Here is a 19,399-nt window from a genome sequence, read left to right as displayed (position 1 = left end):
TATATCCAGAGTTGAAATATTACCACCTTAAAGTGTTGTCCCATTATTAATATGCACTAATACTTTTAAAATAAGCTGCCATGTCTCTGCACATAAGTAATAACACTATTTCTGACCATTATATGATTTATATTCAGCTTTTGTTAGCTGTGAGCTAGTTGTTGCATATTAGCTACTATAATGTCTCCCATACAATGCACATAAAGAAAACAAGAGATTCTGCTTCATAACTCTCACGCACCGTCTGAATCACTCAAAAGCACCATATAGGACATTATAAAAAAAGTACTTAGCAGTACTGATGTGAAAAAAGCACTCCAGGTGAGATAGATATAACAGTCACCTTTAGCTGCTGCAGCTTCTGTGTCTGTGCCTGTGTCTCTCTCATTGCAGATCATTCCTAAACAAAAGAACTGGAGAGGGCAACTTAAATATGTAACAGCATTATCTGGATACAGGAACATTTTAATATGTTAGATCATGTAAAACATAAAAATAATGTTGATTTGACTGTTCTGAGAAATAGAAGTGATATATTGGTAATCAGAATCTTACTTTAGGCAGAACTTTCTGTGCTGATTAATTTCTTAATATATCTCTGTAAAAATCTGAGCTATCGAGCTCCAAATCCCCTGAATAGATATGGAATTAAATGATACAATTTATGACTGCCTGCAGTCACCACTAGAGGGAGCTTGTCACAGAAGTTTTATATTGAAATTTTATTTTGAAAATTATGACTTGCTATGCTATATGGATGGAAATTCATTAAGCGCGTAGCTTTTCACCTATGTTCGTATATAGTTACTGATTGATTGTCCTTTTCATATCATGACTCATGAAAAAAATAACTCTTTTGTATCTGTTCAGAATTACAGGAACAGCTGCATCCTGCTTCTTATAAATCCATTTTTCTTGGTGTTGCGTGTGTTTGTTAGCTCTTGTGAATTGTTTAACGGTGCAATGGGAGTTACAGCAGCAATCTGACTTTTATTTCACTGTGGGATCTATGAGGCTGCCATTTGTGCCCAGTGATTAGAAAAACATCTGTCACCCTACACAAGTGCCATTCAATGTGGATCTATGCTTGGCACGCATGTTAAAATCATATTAATTCAATGTGCAATTACATACGGGATATACCAATTTTTGTTTTAAATTCTATTTTAATATTGCCTAATAGCAATGAAGACATGCCAATGGGGATTCATTTACCTATATGCTGTATGAAAAAACTATTATATTATCTTCTTTGACAATTATACTCTCCAAAAGTATTGAACACAGTTCGGCTTTATTATTGTGAATGTATTATAGATCTATGTGGAACTATTCTGTAATACAGCCCCCATATGCTGACGATTTTTAATGGAGGTGTACGTACAGAGCACCAGCCAGCAGAGGAGGTGTTGAAAGTGGAGAAGATGGGAGTGGTGGTGGTGGCAATGAGGGTGGGTATAGTCCTCACAGTGGCTAACCCTGCTTCAGTCTCCCTCAGGCCAGGCATGCAGTGGTTGGAGGGGCGCCCATTTCTTCCCCTCTGGGCACACCCTACATTTGGGGGCTCCTGTCTGGTGGTGGCTGGGGTGCCCTAGGTGTTAGATGAGCAGCGGGGTACAAGACAGGAGACCAGTTGGTGTGGTTCAGATATGCAGACTAGAAAAAAAACTAGTCTCTCTTTTACAGAGTGAATGATGAATAGCACAGTTCAAGTACAAGTAATGGGCAAAGTTCTCCAATATAGGGGATGGAAATGGTAAGAGTCTCATTAGCTATAAAATGCAATGTTCCTAATTGACTAAAGGAATGCAATTTCTTAAACAATATTTCTGCAAAGCCCAACGGCATGAAGCAGTCCTTCAAAGGATTGCACCAGAAGCAATATAACCCAAACCATGTGCAGTGACGTCTACAGCCTTAAAAGTGCTTTACCTTTCAGTATGTTGACTTTCTTGTCCATGCTCTTTTAATGGTCAAAAACCTTCTATAGAAGTCTATTCTTCTCTCCCTCAGAGGTTTGCTCTTTGCACTGTTGCTTTCCTGGCATCTTTGCACTCACAGGAATGGTGTTTCCCTGGATCAGGATTCTAACACTCAGGATTCAGTGAGACCTGTCTAAACACCAGAAACTACTTAACACATTGTCTACTCTGGCCTTCGTACCAACAACTCACTAACCAGGATGGTAGAACAAGCCCACCACCTGGCAACTATATCTAAGGGCTGCCAGTTAACTACTTCCTTTTGGAATACAGATATATAATACAGGCACATTAATCACTTTTACCACTGGAAGTACATATACACAATATATTGACCCTTGCATCACAGTAACCATTTTGACAACTTTAGCTGTGAACCACTTAAAAAAGTGGATGGGCTTAGCAGAAGGGGTGGAGCCCTATAGATTTATCATAATTTACAGCAAAAAACTGTCATAAATTATTATGGCTGGCATTTCAGTTTCTGTTGTATGGATAGCCTATAGATGCAGCAATTTTATTTAAGTAATTTAGTAGGATGTGCCAGTGGGATCTAACTTTTTATGAAGGCACCCATGCAGTGTATTTTTTTCTCACAGATTCCAAATAAAACTATAGGGGGAAAGTATCAAGCACCAGAACAAGACCAATTTTGCATACTATTTTGCACTCACTTCTCTTTTTTTTTTTAAGTGGTAAAGTGCGTGCGCTTAGCAAATTAGGTGTAGCCAATAGATTTATCATAACGTATCCCAAAAAATGGGATAAATTATAGCTGAAATCTACATTAGCTCAAAGCTGGCATGGATTTTAGTATCTGGTGAACGGACAGTCCAAAGATGCACCAATTTTATTTAGATATTTTTGTAGGATGCACCAAATTCCTAATGAATTTGGCAGATCTTACTTTAACACACTCCTGATTAAGAATGACATAAGAAACTGAAGTCCTAATAAATTCCCCCTTTAGAATAGAATTGTGACATGCTGCATCATGTACTATCGCATAGGAATTCTCCCCTAGAAGCATTATTCCAGGGAGGCACCACAAACTGAATAAATAGGGACTCCATGTGTCTTCATACAGGGTCTGTTCACATGCCATTGCAGTATTTTTTGGAAAGTCACATATACTTATCCAATTAATAAGGGTTCTACTTGTGGGTAGAGATGAGAGAAGTTATCAAAAATTCGATTTGGCTGCTTCACCAAAGTTCACAAAGAAATTTGATTTGTTACGAATTACTTAGTCACAAATCATATTCCATTGTATGCATCGGGCGCAATGACGGGAATCGCACTACCTCCCATCATTGAACCTCTCAGATACCATGTTCAACACTGATCGCAATATCTGGCAATCACATTGAGGCCTTTCAGGAGTCAATCATGGGTTAAGAACAAAAAATACATACTCACCACATATCTATTTGCTCGCGAAAGAGACTGTAGCGGCCATCTTGAAGAAAACGCGCCAAATCTCTTGTGCGCTGATGTGACAACACCAGGCCAGGCATGATGAATTCGGATCGAAGTCCACTTCGTTAATTTCGATTTGCGCAGTACTAATTGTCGGGTCTAATGCTAATGGCCATTCATTATAGATAGTTTAAAACAATCTCCCTCTCTTCTCCCTCCACTCCTTTCTGTGGCCATCCCCTCCCTCACAGCTTCACTTGACATGACCAGGCAGTGGGAATGCAGCCAGGGAGGAGCTGGCCACAGAAAGAAGAGGAGATTGGATGAAACAAGAGCAATGGTAACACCCTCATTGCACCAAAGCCCTAATTTTCATGTTAAGAAAAAGTATAACTTGGGGATGGATCCTTGGATCAGCAAAGGAAAACAGTTTTTTAATCAAGAGAACACAGATATGTCTAACAGATTCCATTTAAATCCTCAGCATGTCACTTTATGTTATGGATTTTCACAGTAGATTTTACACTTTCAGTGCACAGAATGAAATATGCAGTACATTTTTAGCAAAATCCACAAAAACTGCATGCAGATTTGCAGCAGATTCCTTACAGATTTTGTCAGCGAATTGCTATGGATTTTTAAGGATTTAAGGGTACTTTCACACTAGCCTTATTCTTTTCCGGCATTGAGTTCCGTCCATGGGGCTCAATACCGGAAAAGAACTGATCAGTTTTATCCTAATGCATTCTGAATGAAGAGCAATCTGTTCAGGATGCATCAGGATGTCTTCAGTTCAGTCTTTTTGCCTTTTCAGGACGAAGATAATACCGCAGCATGCTGCGGTTTTATCTCCATCCAAAATTCCCGAACACTTGCCGGAATGCCGGATCCGGCATTTTTTCCCATTGAAGTCCATTAATGCCGGATCCGGCCCCGAGTGTTCCGGCAAAATAGACCCGACATTGCGGTCTGTGCATGCTCAGACCACCTAAAAATGTAAAAAAAAATAAATGCCGGATCCGTTTTTCCAGATGACACCAGAGAGACGGATCCGGCATTTCAATGCATTTGTCAGACGGATCAGGATCCTGATCCATCTGACGAATGCCATCAGTTTGCATACGTTTTGACGGAACCAGCGACGGATACCCTTAAACCTCAGGATTGGGAGATTTTCTGTTTTTGAATTTTAGTATTTAACTCCCTGCTTTCCCAAAGTCATAACCTTTTTTTATTTTTCCGTTCACAAAGCTGTACAAGGACTTGTTTTTTTTTGTGCGACAAGTCATACTTTCTAATGGCACCATTTAATAATGCATACAATGTAGTGGGAAACTAGAAAAAATTCCAAACTAGGTGGAATTGGAAAAAGACTGAATTCTGCCACAGTTTTCAGCGTTTTGTATTGCTTCAATGATACCACATTTGTACAGTTTTTCATGTTTTGGAAAAAAAAATTATGTTTTTCTTCTTATCATCATATTCTGACCAACATAACCTTTTTATATTTTTGCCTGGGAACTGTGTGACGTCTCATTTTTTTGCAGGGTGATCTGTAACTGTCAGTGATACCATTTTGGGGTGTGTATGACTTTTTGATCACATTTTGTTAATTTTTTCGGGGGAGGTGTAGCGAATTGGCCATTTAAATTTTTTTTTCCGTTATGCCATTTGCTGTATGGGATAAATATTTTTTAATATTTTAATAGTATGGCCATTTTCTGATGCAGTGAAGCCTATACTTTATTTTGAGGAAAGGGTGTGATTTGAACTTGGTGACTATAAACAGCAAAGGTTAGATTGCCTTTTGTATGCTGTAATGAATTTTTATCCATTACAGAATACAGCATTTAGTATATTACAATGCAGGCCTGTATTGGAATATACAAGTGAGAGGCATCAGAGCCTCAAGCAGTCTCTTGCCTATCACTAATGTAACAGCTTCCCCGATCTTACCCACATTTTTCAGCATTTCTCTACTTAGATGCTTTGGTCATTTTTAACCACGGCATCTGAGTGGTTAAACGTCTGCGATTGGTGTTGTCGCCAATCACAGACATTAACCCAAGGCCTCTGCTGTGTAAAACAGTAAAAACCCAGTGGCTATGGCATGCACAGCGCTCACGAGTGGGTCCCATATTTAAAGACCGGACTTTCACCATACATGTACGAGGATGTCCTGTAGTGGTTGATATTGATGGCCTGTTCTCAGGACAAGCTATCAATCGGTGGGGGTGCAGTGCGTCAGCTGTTTCAGAATAGCCCTAGAGTGGGGAAGTTGGCACTGGAAGTGCACAGCTCCATCCACTGTGTAGTGGATTACCAGTTCCATCCAGTACTATGGAGCTGTGTAGTTCAGAACTACTCTGAAACAGTTGAACGATGGGGATGGGACACCACTGCTCAGATATTTGTAGCCCATCCTGAGGATAGGCTCTCAAAAGTAAAATCTGCACCACATGTCAATTTCCATGTGTATTTTTCACACTGTGTTTGGATAAGCATTGTTCAGATCTCATCCGCTTTGCTGCTTCTGTAAATGCCATGGATTTACCATTCGCTGTGGATTTTCCTCAGAGATTTAACATAGATTTTTCTCTGCTGTGCATTTTTTCCATTTTGTATTTTCTTTGGCATCAAGGCCACCTTCATAAATACACTGCAAACAAGTTACATTTCATTTTGTCAAAAATTATATACGGTATTTATTATATACGTATGTGTATCTAATCCTTATGATTCACAATAGTTCTATGCATGTCCAAATATGCAAATTGATCATTTCATAGAAAGTAACAAATGCAAGCAATGTAATACATCTGAAGTGGAGGAACTTCAGCGCCGGTTACTGTAGGAAGTCATGCTGCAGCTGTTTGGAAAAATGTATAATTAAATTAAAGTTTCATTCTAGGCTGGTTTTTATCTACTCTTTCGTTACTTTCTGTCTTAAGCTTGAGTGGCACATCTCACCATCTGGGTTTGGCCAAGGCTAGATTTAATTACATGGAAATGCCATTGCTGATGGTATAATTGGGAAACATTAAAAGATTCTGTGTTGCATTTTTTTCAAGGACCTTCTGCAGAAAGGTTCTATTTTAGTAGAAAAGGAAATAGTTCATTTTTGGCTTGGCTCAATCTAAGAAAATGTCATTGATTACAGATTAACTTAGACATTCATTGGAAAAATAATCTAAAACAGCTTTTCAAACTTAAATCCACATGGAAAAAAAATCCAATACATACAGATCTGCTTAATGACTTTGATCTCGAAATTTCACTGCCAAAATATTTAGAAGTGCGCAGAAGGTAATCTTATAAACTCCACCGTCCCTTTGGGTTGTTTCTAGCCAAAATCAATGGAAACTCAATGGAATTTTTCAGACTAGACTTCCTCTGTCATGTGGTTCTATAATGTCAATCATGGCTGTGTGCGGTTTTATTATATGGAGATGATAAGGCTATGTTTGTCTCACACACACTGAATTGTTCTCAAGATCTACTTTTTACAGAACTATGGTAGTTTTTTCTCATTCATCTTTTAAAGGAAGTGCAGGAACTGGGCTAGAACATTTAAGACTGTGTTCACATCTGCATGGGAAGCACGCACTTATAACAGCATTCACATGAGATGGTTGGCTGCATTGTGGCCAACCAGTCATCCATAGAATCAACTGGTCAAGCTATTAAAGAAAAACTGAAAAACTGACTCCCTGGTCCTTGAGTAAAATGGCAAGTGATAGGCGTATTTTGGCCGATCATGGCATACACATGTACAAACCGGATTACAAAAAAGTTGGGACACTAAACAAATTGTGAATAAAAACTGAATGCAATGATGTGGAGATGGCAAATGTCAATATTTTATTTGTAATAGAACGTAGATGACAGATCAAACGTTTAATCCGAGTAAATGTATAATTTTAAAGGAAAAATACGTTGATTCCAATTTTCACGGTGTCAACAAATCCCCAAAAAGTTGGGACAAGTAGCAATAAGAGGCTGGAAAAAGTAAATTTGAGCATAACGAAGAGCTGCAAGACCAATTAATACTAATTAGGTCAATTGGCAACATGATTGGGTATAAAAAGAGCTTCTCAGAGTGGCAGTGTCTCTCAGAAGCCAAGATGGGTAGAGGATCACCAATTCCCACAATGTTGCGCAGAAAGATAGTGGAGCAATATCAGAAAGGTGTTACCCAGCGAAAAATTGCAAAGACTTTGCATCTATCATCATCAACTGTGCATAACATCATCCGAAGATTCAGAGAATCTGGAACAATCTCTGTGCGTAAGGGTCAAGGCCGTAAAACCATACTGGATGCCCGTGATCTCCGGGCCCTTAAACGACACTGCACCACAAACAGGAATGCTACTGTAAAGGAAATCACAGAATGGGCTCAGGAATACTTCCAGAAACCCTTGTCAGTGAACACAATCCACCGTGCCATCCGCCGTTGCCAGCTGAAACTCTACAGTGCAAAGAAGAAGCCATTTCTAAGCAAGATCCACAAGCTCAGGCGTTTTCACTGGACCAGGGATCATTTAAAATGGAGTGTGGCAAAATGGAAGACTGTTCTGTGGTTAGACGAGTCACGATTCGAAGTTCTTTTTGGAAATCTGGGACAATTGAACAGTTAGAGGCCTGTATTAGACAAGAATGGGAGAGCATTCCTATTTCTAAACTTGAGAAACTGGTCTCCTCGGTCCCCAGACGTCTGTTGAGTGTTGTAAGAAGAAGGGGAGATGCCACACAGTGGTGAAAATGGCCTTGTCCCAACTTTTGTGGGATTTGTTGACACCATGAAATTCTGATTCAACATATTTTTCCCTTAAAATGGTACATTTTCTCAGTTTAAACTTTTGTTCCGTGATTTATGTTCTATTCTGAATAAAATATTAGAAGTTGGCACCTCCACATCATTGCATTCAGTTTTTATTCATGATTTGTATAGTGTCCCAACTTTTTTGGAATCCGGTTTGTAGTTTAAAGGGGCTAGCCCGTCTTACACTTTGGTTGCAGCATCTATCTCTAGAATGGGGCCCCCAAAGTGAACAAGAGTGCACCGTGCAAGCATGGCCGACCTCCATTCATTTCTACAGGAGTGTCAAAAAGAGGTGAATGGAGAGGTGGCCACGCTTGCACTGTGCGCTCTCCATTCACTTCTACGGGAGTTCCAGAAATAGCCGAGCACGATAGCTCATCTCTTTTCGTAAATCCCATAGAAGTGAATGAAGAGCACGCTGTGCATCTCTCCTTCACCTTGTGGGCCCTGTTCTATAGTTCGGTGCAGTTCCCTCCTCCGACTGGGACCTGCCTATCTGACATTGGCGACACATCCTAGCGATGTAGTATGCCACAAAAGTGCGAGATGAGCCAACCCCTTTAAGCCAACCACAAGCAAAATTGGCAGACAGGAAAAAAAAGCGCCATTACTATTTTTTATTCCGGAGTGCTGGATGTCTTCCACTTTTGCAACAGAGGTTGGCCATCACCATCATTCAAGTTAATTTTTAAACGATGATTGGCCGACATTGGCCATTTTGGCTTATGTCTATCGCATGTGTATGGACAACTTAACATCAAGTGCAATCGTCACTTACTTGTTTGATATTTGTATTTGTTAAAATACTTTGACCCCCCCGGATGAAGCATTTGCAAAATGTATATTGTGGTCTAGAGGGTCTCCTGCTGTATGCCTCAGTATTTTTACATTTGTTCACTATTTAGATGTGCATGCGCATTTTTAATTCTTAGTTTTGGGTATTTTTTGCACTGTTCACTTTATTATATTGTAATATATTTGTTTAATATATTTATTTATTGAGATTTAGTTGTACACTTGGATGAATTATTGACTCTTGCACTTGATGGGACTAGGCAGGGGTGTATAAATAAAATACCATTTTATTTGATTTACCCTTGTCATTTAAGCATACTTTTTCAGTGTTGCGTGTGTTGTTAGTAAGTGGTTTATACTAACAGTACTGTTGCGCCAGTATTATCATTGATAAACGACTTGATGTTTGCCTATTTCCTCCATGTGTGAAAATCCAGTCCAGTTGCTAAGAGTGAATGTCTAATAGCGTGACAGATACAGGCTGTTACTTATTTGCTTGGTGATCTACTAAGTAGACTGTTCCCAGACTACTGTACTGTATATTGTTTTTGCAAGCAGTACTATGAGATGTAACAAGAATGTGTCAGTGTTCTGTTCTGCAATAATGGTTAGAGTATTTAGTGAGTCAGAAAGAATATGTAATATTGTAAGATTAAACGCCTTGTGGTTAACATGCTTTTCAGACTAAACAATTATGCCCTAGGCTCTCTTTGCATAGAGGGTGGGTGAGATCTCAGCTATGACATATAAAACAATACCATCACTGAATAACTAAAGCAGACGTCTAGTAATACCAATCATGGAAAAATTGGCCCATATGGTATTAATGGCTTATATGCAGGATGGAGAACAGCATGTAAAGTCAGTATAAACAATTGCTTTTATCAAACTGGTATGGTTTTGTTTGTCAGTGGTTTTCCATTGGAGGTGAAATATATTCACTCTGAAATCTTCCAACCCGAATGTCAGAAAAGGCCACTCCCTGTTAGGTTCATACACATGGCAGAGAGATGTGCACATATCCTGTATGACAGTGCTGAAGGCTGTATGGCTCCCTAGGGTTATGGCCACACGGTTAGGTTTCCTGATGCAGTTTTGGAAGCCCAAATCAGGAATGGATCATAAAAGGAGTGTGTCATCCCCCTCCAAGTGATGCTGTGTACACGTTCCATCAATTCCATTTGTAAAATTCCTTTGTACATATGGCAACCTATAAAGCATACCTTATTCCTGTATAAAATTGATGGCCAATATCCTATTATGGGATCCTTTACAAAACAAACCTGCTATATGGCCATGGACACAGTTATATAGGTATTTTATACTAATAAAAAAAAAAACAGCTGTGCTTTTATAGAACGTGGCCATATTATAAGTGACCATCCGGTTAAAGAAAAAAAAAATCACATTAATTGGGGAAAGAACAAAACGCTTTACTTGGTGACCTCATTTTCATCTTTTCAGCTGCAGATCTGTCGGTTCCCTGGCTCCTATTCTGCTATCCAAGATGGCTGGATGACTTCTCAGACTACCTGGTGTATACTGTACATTTTGTTGTACAAGACACTTCCTGTGGCCTTTTGAATTGCCAGCACTGTGAGCTCACGGCATACTCACTCTAGTGAGTTAGCCAATTGAAGAGCAGGAATGGACAATCAGGATGTGTCTTGGACTATCAAATACACAGTGTACATCAGATTGTCTGAGATTGTTGACCACCAAATGAATAAACAGGTCAGTTGTATGGGTCATCATCAGGGGCAGATTGGCCATAGACCTTACAGGGAAACACCCCAGAGGGCCGATGCGCAGAGGGCCTCCTGAGCCCTCCTCAAGACTGCCAGCCAGGTAAGTAAGGATCCTGCCAAAATTCAACTTTATTGCCATCCTGAGGCAACTGCAGTAGGTGGACAGAACATGGCATCTGGCGTTGACCACCGCAGGGGTGTGATGCACTGTGGTATTTGGTTCTGCTGGGGAAGTGTATTGTGCTGTGGTAGTTGACTCTACTTTGGTGATATCATATGCTGTAATATGGTAATACTGGCCCCGCCTACTTGTGTTGGCCCTGCCTTCTGTCAATTTGGTGGTCCTTCATACAACATGGGGCTAACTTTAGTTTGTTTTTCCAGGGCTACTTTAAGTTCCTCTGGTCACCATAAAAAAGTACAGTCAAATTCAGTCAAGTTGTAAGAAATTAAGACTGATTACGTAATTGTTAACAGTTAATATGATTGTTGAAAACACCCCAAAGGGCAAAGGACCCAAGGTCAAATTATAATTTTCAAAAAGAGATCTGTCAGTAGTTTTGACCATGCTAAACTGCTGACAACACTAGGTAGAGGCTGGGGAGATCAGTACAATCATACCTTTTCTGGAGCTTTTTTATTTGGAGTAGTGTGAATATGACATTTTAATCTGCCAGATTCTGCTCAGAATCTGGCAGATTAAACTTCATATTTATACTGGTACTGACCAAAAAGGCTCCACAATAGGTTTGTTTGCACTGATCTACCTAGTCCCTGTCTCGGGTTGTTGTCAATTTAGTGTGGTCAAAACTGCTGACAGACTTCATTTAATGTTCAGATTTTGTGGATTTTCCTCTTTAAAGTGGTCATCTGGGACCCCAAAAATTATAGGGAAGAATGAGATTGTTATAAAAAGAACCTTTTTCATCTACTCCATTTTATCATTGCCAATCTAGTGCTCACAATGGCACTTCATCAATGACGTGCCTGACTACACCATGTGACAACTGCAGTGAATCACTGACCTCAGCCTTTACGAGAGTTAGTCGGAATTTCATCATTGAAGAGAGATCGGCACTCCAGTGATGACATGCCTGGCTATCCCTGGTGACTGCTGAAGCTAGTGACAAAAAAATCAATGCAACAGCACTCTGCAAATAATATACAATAATGCAATAGTTCTAAAAAAAATATTTGGGTGTTAATGCTATGCTCATTTTATAAATATGAGATTCTTGGCAAATACATTTTGTACAAAATTAATTGTGCCTGTCTGTCCACCGGTGTCAAGGCGATCTCTCTAGGACAGGAACCTAACGTTAAATACTACATGTTGAGTGCAAAATTGGCCACCACAAAATACAGGGAATGCAGGTTCCACATGCATGCTGAGTCCACTCTGCCTTTTGCCGCTTTTGGTGCCATAATGGCCTCCATCAACTCCAGGGAATGCAGGTCTAACATGTATGCTGAACCAGCTCTAAACCTTACCTCTCCTGGAACCAGAGGACTTCCAATGAATACAGGGAGAGCAGGCTACAGCTTTATACTTGCGCTAATTAAAATCTGCCTATGGGACAGACAGGCTAGTCAGGAGTGCAAGACCAATAGAATCAGCCACACTTCCAATGCAAACTGCATTTGGGTCAGTCAGCAGATGTGCAGGTGCGTTGCCATGGCTGAAAACACAAAGACAAAAACAATGCAATAGCACTCTGCAAACACAAATAATATACAATAATGCAATAGTTATAAGAAACTATTTTGGTGCTAATGCTATACTCATTTTATAAATATGAGATTCTTACCCAGTGACTGGGTACGGTACCCTCATGGAGTAGTCATACATGCCATCACTACAGTGCTGGAAGCATAGATCACCGGAAGCACTGAAGTAGCGGCACTGAAATAGCTGGAAATTGAACAGGTGAGTAAGGTTTCTTTTTTATTGAGTGTAGCTTGGTTCTTTATGTCACATAAAACCAAGAAAAACACGTTGGTACAAAAAAGGTCATAAAAGGTAAAGGAGTTAAACAAAAAAAACACAAAGATTTGGAAAAGAGACAGTACAAACATACTTTATCGCTGATCTGACTCTTATCCTATTATATATGTATTTATGTATGATTATTTCCATTTTATAGCTTTTCCTAGCTACATAGAACTTTACAAGATAAACTGTAGAATACTGGTAATTTTCATATAGCAGGTTCTGCAAACAAATATGCATAATGGAGAAATAAAACTCACCTCAACAGCTTATAAAATGAGTTCACTTCACATAGATTTCAATGTAGAAATGCCTAGAGATTTTTTTTCAACTGAAGTCAAAATTCCACATATGCCTGTGAGAAATTGTACAGTTCTTCAAAGTTCACAATTGCGTTGGATGTGTTCTTTTGTGACTCTGTATCTACAAAACACCAGCACACAAAACTTCCATAATGGCCAGACAGAAACATTTCATAGGTGATACTGCCTAGTGGTAGTTTGGTGATGGGTGGCTTGGTTGTAGTCCATCACCTCGCAACATCGTCTTTAATGCTGATGGTAGCAGTTCACTTTCCTGTCTGGGGTCTCAAGATTTTATTTGAGAGAAGTTGGTTTGGTTCTCTCTGGAGAATCTGTATCAGGAGCAGGAACTCTGAAGGTTTCCTTCTCTCCTCTCTGTCTCTAGACAGGAACTCCCCCTCTTGTCAGGGAGCATGACCAGCCCATTCCTACCAAAAGGGGAGGAACAAGATAGTTAGCCCTGTTCCTTGCCCTGCTTTGCCAACTATTCCTTGCTGGGAACTACAGCCAGAAGTAAACAATAAAATACATAATACATGACAATACAAACTACAGTATCTCCCAAAAGTGAGTACACCTCTAACGTTTTTGTAAATATTTTATTATATCTTTTCATGGGACAACACTTTGATACAATGCAAAGTAGTCAGTATACAGCAGTATATAAAATTTGTCGTGCCCTCAAAATAACACAGCCATTAATGTCTAAACCACTGGCAGCAAAAGTGAGTAGACTCCTAAGTGAAAATGGCCAAATTGTGCCCAAAGTAGTCAGTGTACAGCTTATATAACAGCGTTAATTTGGCGTGCCCTCAAAATAACACAGTCATTAATGTCTAAACCACTGGCAGCAAAAGTGAGTAGACTCCTAAGGGAAAATGGCCAAATTGTGCCCAAAGTGTCAATATTTTGTATGGCCACCATTATTTTCCAGGACTGCTTTAAATCTCTTAACATAGAAACATAGAAACATAGAATGTGTCGGCAGATAAGAACCATTTGGCCCATCCAGTCTGCCCAATATACTAAATACTATGGATAGCCCCTGGCCCTATCTTATATGAAGGATGGCCTTATGCCTATCCCATGCATGCTTAAACTCCTCCACTGTATTTGCAGCTACCACTTCTGCAGGAAGGCTATTCCATGCATCCACTACTCTCTCAGTAAAGTAATACTTCCTGATATTACTTTTAAACCTTTGCCCCTCTAATTTAAAACTATGTCCTCTTGTAGCAGTTTTTCTTCTTTTGAATATTCTCTCCTCTTTTACCTTGTTGATTCCCTTTATGTATTTAAAAGTTTCTATCATATCCCCTCTGTCTCGTCTTTCTTCTAAGCTATACATGTTAAGGTCCTTTAATCTTTCCTGGTAAGTTTTATCCTGCAATCCATGTACCAGTTTAGTAGCTCTTCTCTGAACTCTCTCCAAAGTATCAATATCCTTCTGGAGATATGGTCTCCAGTACTGAGCACAATACTCCAAATGAGGTCTCACTAGTGCTCTGTAGAGCGGCATGAGCACCTCCCTCTTTCTACTGGTAATTCCTCTCCCTATACACCCAAGCATTCTGCTAGCATTTCCTGCTGCTCTATGACATTGTCTGCCTGCCTTTAAGTCTTCTGAAATAATGACCCCTAAATCCCTTTCCTCAGATACTGAGGTTAGGACTGTATCACTGATTTTATATTCTGCTCTTGGGTTTTTACGTCCCAGGTGCATTATCTTGCACTTATCCACATTAAATTTTAGTTGCCATATTTTTGACCATTCCTCTAGTTTTCCTAAGTCCTTTTCCATTTGGTGTATCCCTCCAGGAACATCAACCCTGTTACAAATCTTTGTGTCATCAGCAAAAAGACACACCTTACCATCGAGGCCTTCTGCAATTTCGCTGATTAAGATATTAAACAATATGGGTCCCAGAACAGATCCCTGAGGTACCCCACTGGTAACAAGACCTTGGTCTGAATATACTCCATTGACTACAACCCTCTGTTGCCTGTCCCTCAGCCACTGCCTAATCCATTCAACAATATGGGAGTCCAAGCCCAAAGACTGCACTTTATTGATAAGCTTTCTATGTGGGACAGTATCAAAAGCCTTACTAAAGTCTAGATAAGCGATGTCTACTGCACCTCCTCCATCTATTATTTTAGTCACCCAATCGAAAAAATCAATAAGATTAGTTTGACATGATCTCCCTGAAGTAAACCCATGCTGTTTTTCATCTTTCAATCCATGGGATTTTAGATGGTCCACAATCCTCTCCTTAAGTATGGTTTCCATTAATTTCCCCACTATTGATGTCAGGCTTACTGGCCTATAGTTGCCCGATTCCTCCCTACTACCTTTCTTGTGAATGGGCACAACATTTGCTAATTTCCAATCTTCTGGGACGACTCCTGTTGCCAGCGATTGGTTAAATAAATCTGTTAATGGTTTTGCTAGTTCAATGCTGAGCTCTTTTAATAGCTTTGGGTGTATCCCATCAGGCCCCTGTGACTTATTTGTATTAATTTTAGACAGCTGACTTAGAACCTCTTCCTCTGTAAAGACACATGCATCAAAAGATTCATTAGTCTTCTTTCCTAACTGAGGTCCTTCTCCTTCATTTTCCTTTGTAAAAACTGAACAGAAATATTCATTGAGGCAGTCAGCTAGTTCTTTATCTTCTTCTATATACATTCCTTCTTTTGTTTTTAATTTGGTAATTCCTTGTTTTTGTTTCCTTTTTTCATTTATGTATCTGAAGAATGCCTTCTGGCCTTTTTTTCCTGACTGAGCTAATTTCTCTTCTGCCTGTGCTTTGGAAGCTCTTATAACTTGTTTGGCCCCTCTCTGCCTAATCTTATAAATTTGTCTGTCATCCTCGTTTTGTTTTTCTTTATAATTCCTAAATGCTATCTTTTTGTTTTTAATGATTTTGGCCACTTCTGCTGAGTACCACAGTGGTCTCTTCCTTTTTTTGCTTTTACTGACAAGCCTAATGCAATTTTCTGTTGCCTTCAATAGTGCCACTTTTAAGTAGTCCCATTTCTCCTGGACTCCAATGAAACTGTTCCAGTCTGATAGGGACTTGTATACCACTAATCTAATTTTAGAAAAGTCTGTTTTTCTAAAATCTAAAACTTTTGTTTTTGTGTGGTGTGACTCAGTCACTGTACTTATAGTAAACCACACTGACTGGTGATCACTAGATCCCAAGCTTTCCCCTACAGTAATATCAGATACCAAATTCCCATTTGTGAATACTAAATCTAAAATGGCCTCCTTCCGGGTTGGCTCCTCCACTACTTGCTGTAGAGATAATCCCAGTAGGGAATTTAGAATATCTGTACTCCTGGCAGAACTAGCTATTTTGGTTTTCCAGTTTACATCTGGAAGATTGAAGTCTCCCATAATGATAACTTCCCCCTTCAATGTCATTTTAGCTATTTCCTCAACTAGTAGATCATCTAATTCTTTGACTTGGCTAGGTGGTCTATATATCACACCTACACGAGTTACCTTATGATTATCAAGCTGCACGGTAACCCAAACTGACTCTAAATTGTTCTCACTAACTTGTATCAAATTAGATTTTAGGTTATCTTTCACATACAGGGCCACCCCTCCCCCCTTCTTGCCTTCTCTGTCTTTCCTGTATAGAGAGAACCCTGGTATTGATATATCCCAGTCATTACTCCCGTTGAACCACATCTCAGTAACAGCCACTACATCTATATTCTCAGATGCCATTATAGCCTCAAGTTCATTGATCTTATTCCCTAGACTGCGAGCATTTGTAGACAAGACTCTGAGCTTGTCATTTCTTAACCTTTGTGCTACTGGCCTCTTCTGGCATTGTTCCGGGGGGCAGTTGGACTGCTGGATTATCACTCTTTTGCCCCCCTTTCCTAGTTTAAATGCTTCTTAGCAAATACCTGAAACTGTTCACCGAGGACATTCGTTCCTTTGAGAGAAAGATGCAAACCATCTTTCTTGTACAGTTCTTTCCCATTCCAACAAGAGCTAACATGAGACACAAAGCCAAATCCTTGGTTCAGACACCATTCACCAAGCCATACATTGAATTCCTTAATGCGCATCTTCCTGTCATGCTGAAGGTTATGCACAGGCAAAACTGCAGAGAATGAAACAGTTGATGCAACCTCCCGTATATCCTTTCCAAGTGTGTGAAAAGCTTCTTTCACCTTTGAAACCTCATTGCAAGCCAGATCGTTTGTCCCAAGATGGAGAATAACATCCACTTCCCTTTCCTGCTTTGCTTGCCTAACAATATTAAGGATCCGTCGGGGCATGGAGTTCACTAGAGCTTCACAGGTTGCCACTCAAATCCTCTTCTACTCCTTCATCACAGAGCTGGTGGATGTTAGAGACCTCGCACTCCTCCACCTTCAATTTGAGGGTGTCCCACAGATGCTCAATAGGGTTTAGGTCAGGAGACATGCTTGGCCATTTCAGCACCTTTACCCTCAGTTTCTTTACCAAGGCAGTGGTAGTCTTGGAGGTCTTTTTGGGGTCATTATCATTTTGTGATACTGCCCTGCAGCCCAGTTTCCGAAGGCAGGAGATCATGCTCTGCTTCAGTATTTCACAGTACATGTTGGCATTCATGGTTCCCTCAATGAACTGTAGCTCCCTACAGCCAGCAGCACTCATGCAGCCCCAAACTATGACACTACAACCACCATGCTTGACTGTAGACAAGACACACTTGTCTTTGTACTTCTCACCTGGCTGCCACCACACATGCTTGACACCATCTGAACCAAATAAGTTTATCTCATCAGACCACAGGACATAGTTCCAGAAATCCATGTCCTTAGTCTGCTTGTCTTCAGTAAACTGTTTGCGGTCTTTCTTGTGCATCATCTTTAGAAGAGGCTTCTGGGACGACAGTCATGCAGACCAATTTGATGCAGTATGCAGCGTATGGTCTGAGCACTGACAGGCTGACCCCCACCCACCCCTTTAACCTCTGCAGCAATGCTGGCAACACTCATATGTCTATTTTGATATAATGTAACATCTCTGAACTTTTGAATGCACATGTCCAACTGGTGTTTGATCCATGAGTCGCCCAATAAATTTCCTGGTTCAATTAGAATTGGTATTTAAACAGTCCTCCTCATAATGCTGTTCACATTTTGACATCATGAAACCAAGACGACACCTAACAATTGATTAACAGTAATCTCACCATTGTGAGGCTTCAAGCAATATGTTCTCAGATGGAAGTGGCCACTAATCTTAGCGTGTCACAGAGTGTCATCAACAGGTTGCAACAGAGAGACTGGCTACATCCCACATTGATGATGCTTCATTGTGAACAATGCCTTGCGGAACCGGATGAAAAATTCCACACAACTCCAGGCACATTTAAGGGAGATGAGAGGCACCCAAGTATCAAGTCAGACCATTAGAAACTGTTAATATTAGCGTAATCTGCGTGCTAGATGACCTGCAAGGGTACCTGACCACTGGTGTCATCGTCTTGCATGGGCCAGAGAGCATCTACGCTGGACAAGGGACCAGTGGACCTCAGTACTGTTCACTGATGAAAGTCGATTCACGCTGAGCAGAAATGATGGCCGCCAATGATGTTGGAGATATCAAGGAGAGTGCTATGCATCAGCCACAGACGAGCCTTTGGTGGTGGTGGCTTTACAGTGTGGCCAGGTGTGTCTAGTCAATACAGAACTGCCCTTCACTTTGTAAATGGTACAGGCACAGCCCCTACTACTTTAATAATATCATGAATACAGTCATTGTGCCTCTGCATGAGTAACACTGTCCTAATTTCATCTTCATGGATGACAATGCTCCAGCTCATCGAGGTCGCATCATTTGGGAACGGCTGCTGGAGACTGGGGTACCTCAAATGGAGTGACCTGAATCCCATTGAAAATCTATCAGATCAGCTGAGTCGCTGTGTAGAGGCTCATAACTCTGTACCCCAGAACCTCAATGACTTGAGGGCCACTCTTCAAGAAGAATGGGATGCCATGCCTCAGCAGATAATAAGTCAACTTGTGAACAGCATGAGATGTTGTCAAGCTGTAATTAATTCTCAAGGCCACTGTACCACATGACAAGTTATTGAGACATTGATATTTTTGTGGGGGTATACCCACCACTGTTGTTGGCTTTTGTTTCAATACATTTTTTGAGATGAGGAAATCACCATTGCTGCTTCTATTTAAATGCCCTACTTTCATGATATAATATCACTGTACTATGAACTTTTTATGTTTTCCATAAATTTCACCAGAAAGCGAAATATCCCAAACTTTTTGTGAGTAGTGTATGTATATTGTAGTATCCCCAGGTCTGG

This window comes from Bufo bufo, chromosome 7, assembly GCF_905171765.1.
Source record: "Bufo bufo chromosome 7, aBufBuf1.1, whole genome shotgun sequence".
Classification (NCBI taxonomy): domain Eukaryota; kingdom Metazoa; phylum Chordata; class Amphibia; order Anura; family Bufonidae; genus Bufo; species Bufo bufo.
Note: the sequence above shows the minus strand (reverse complement) of the source record.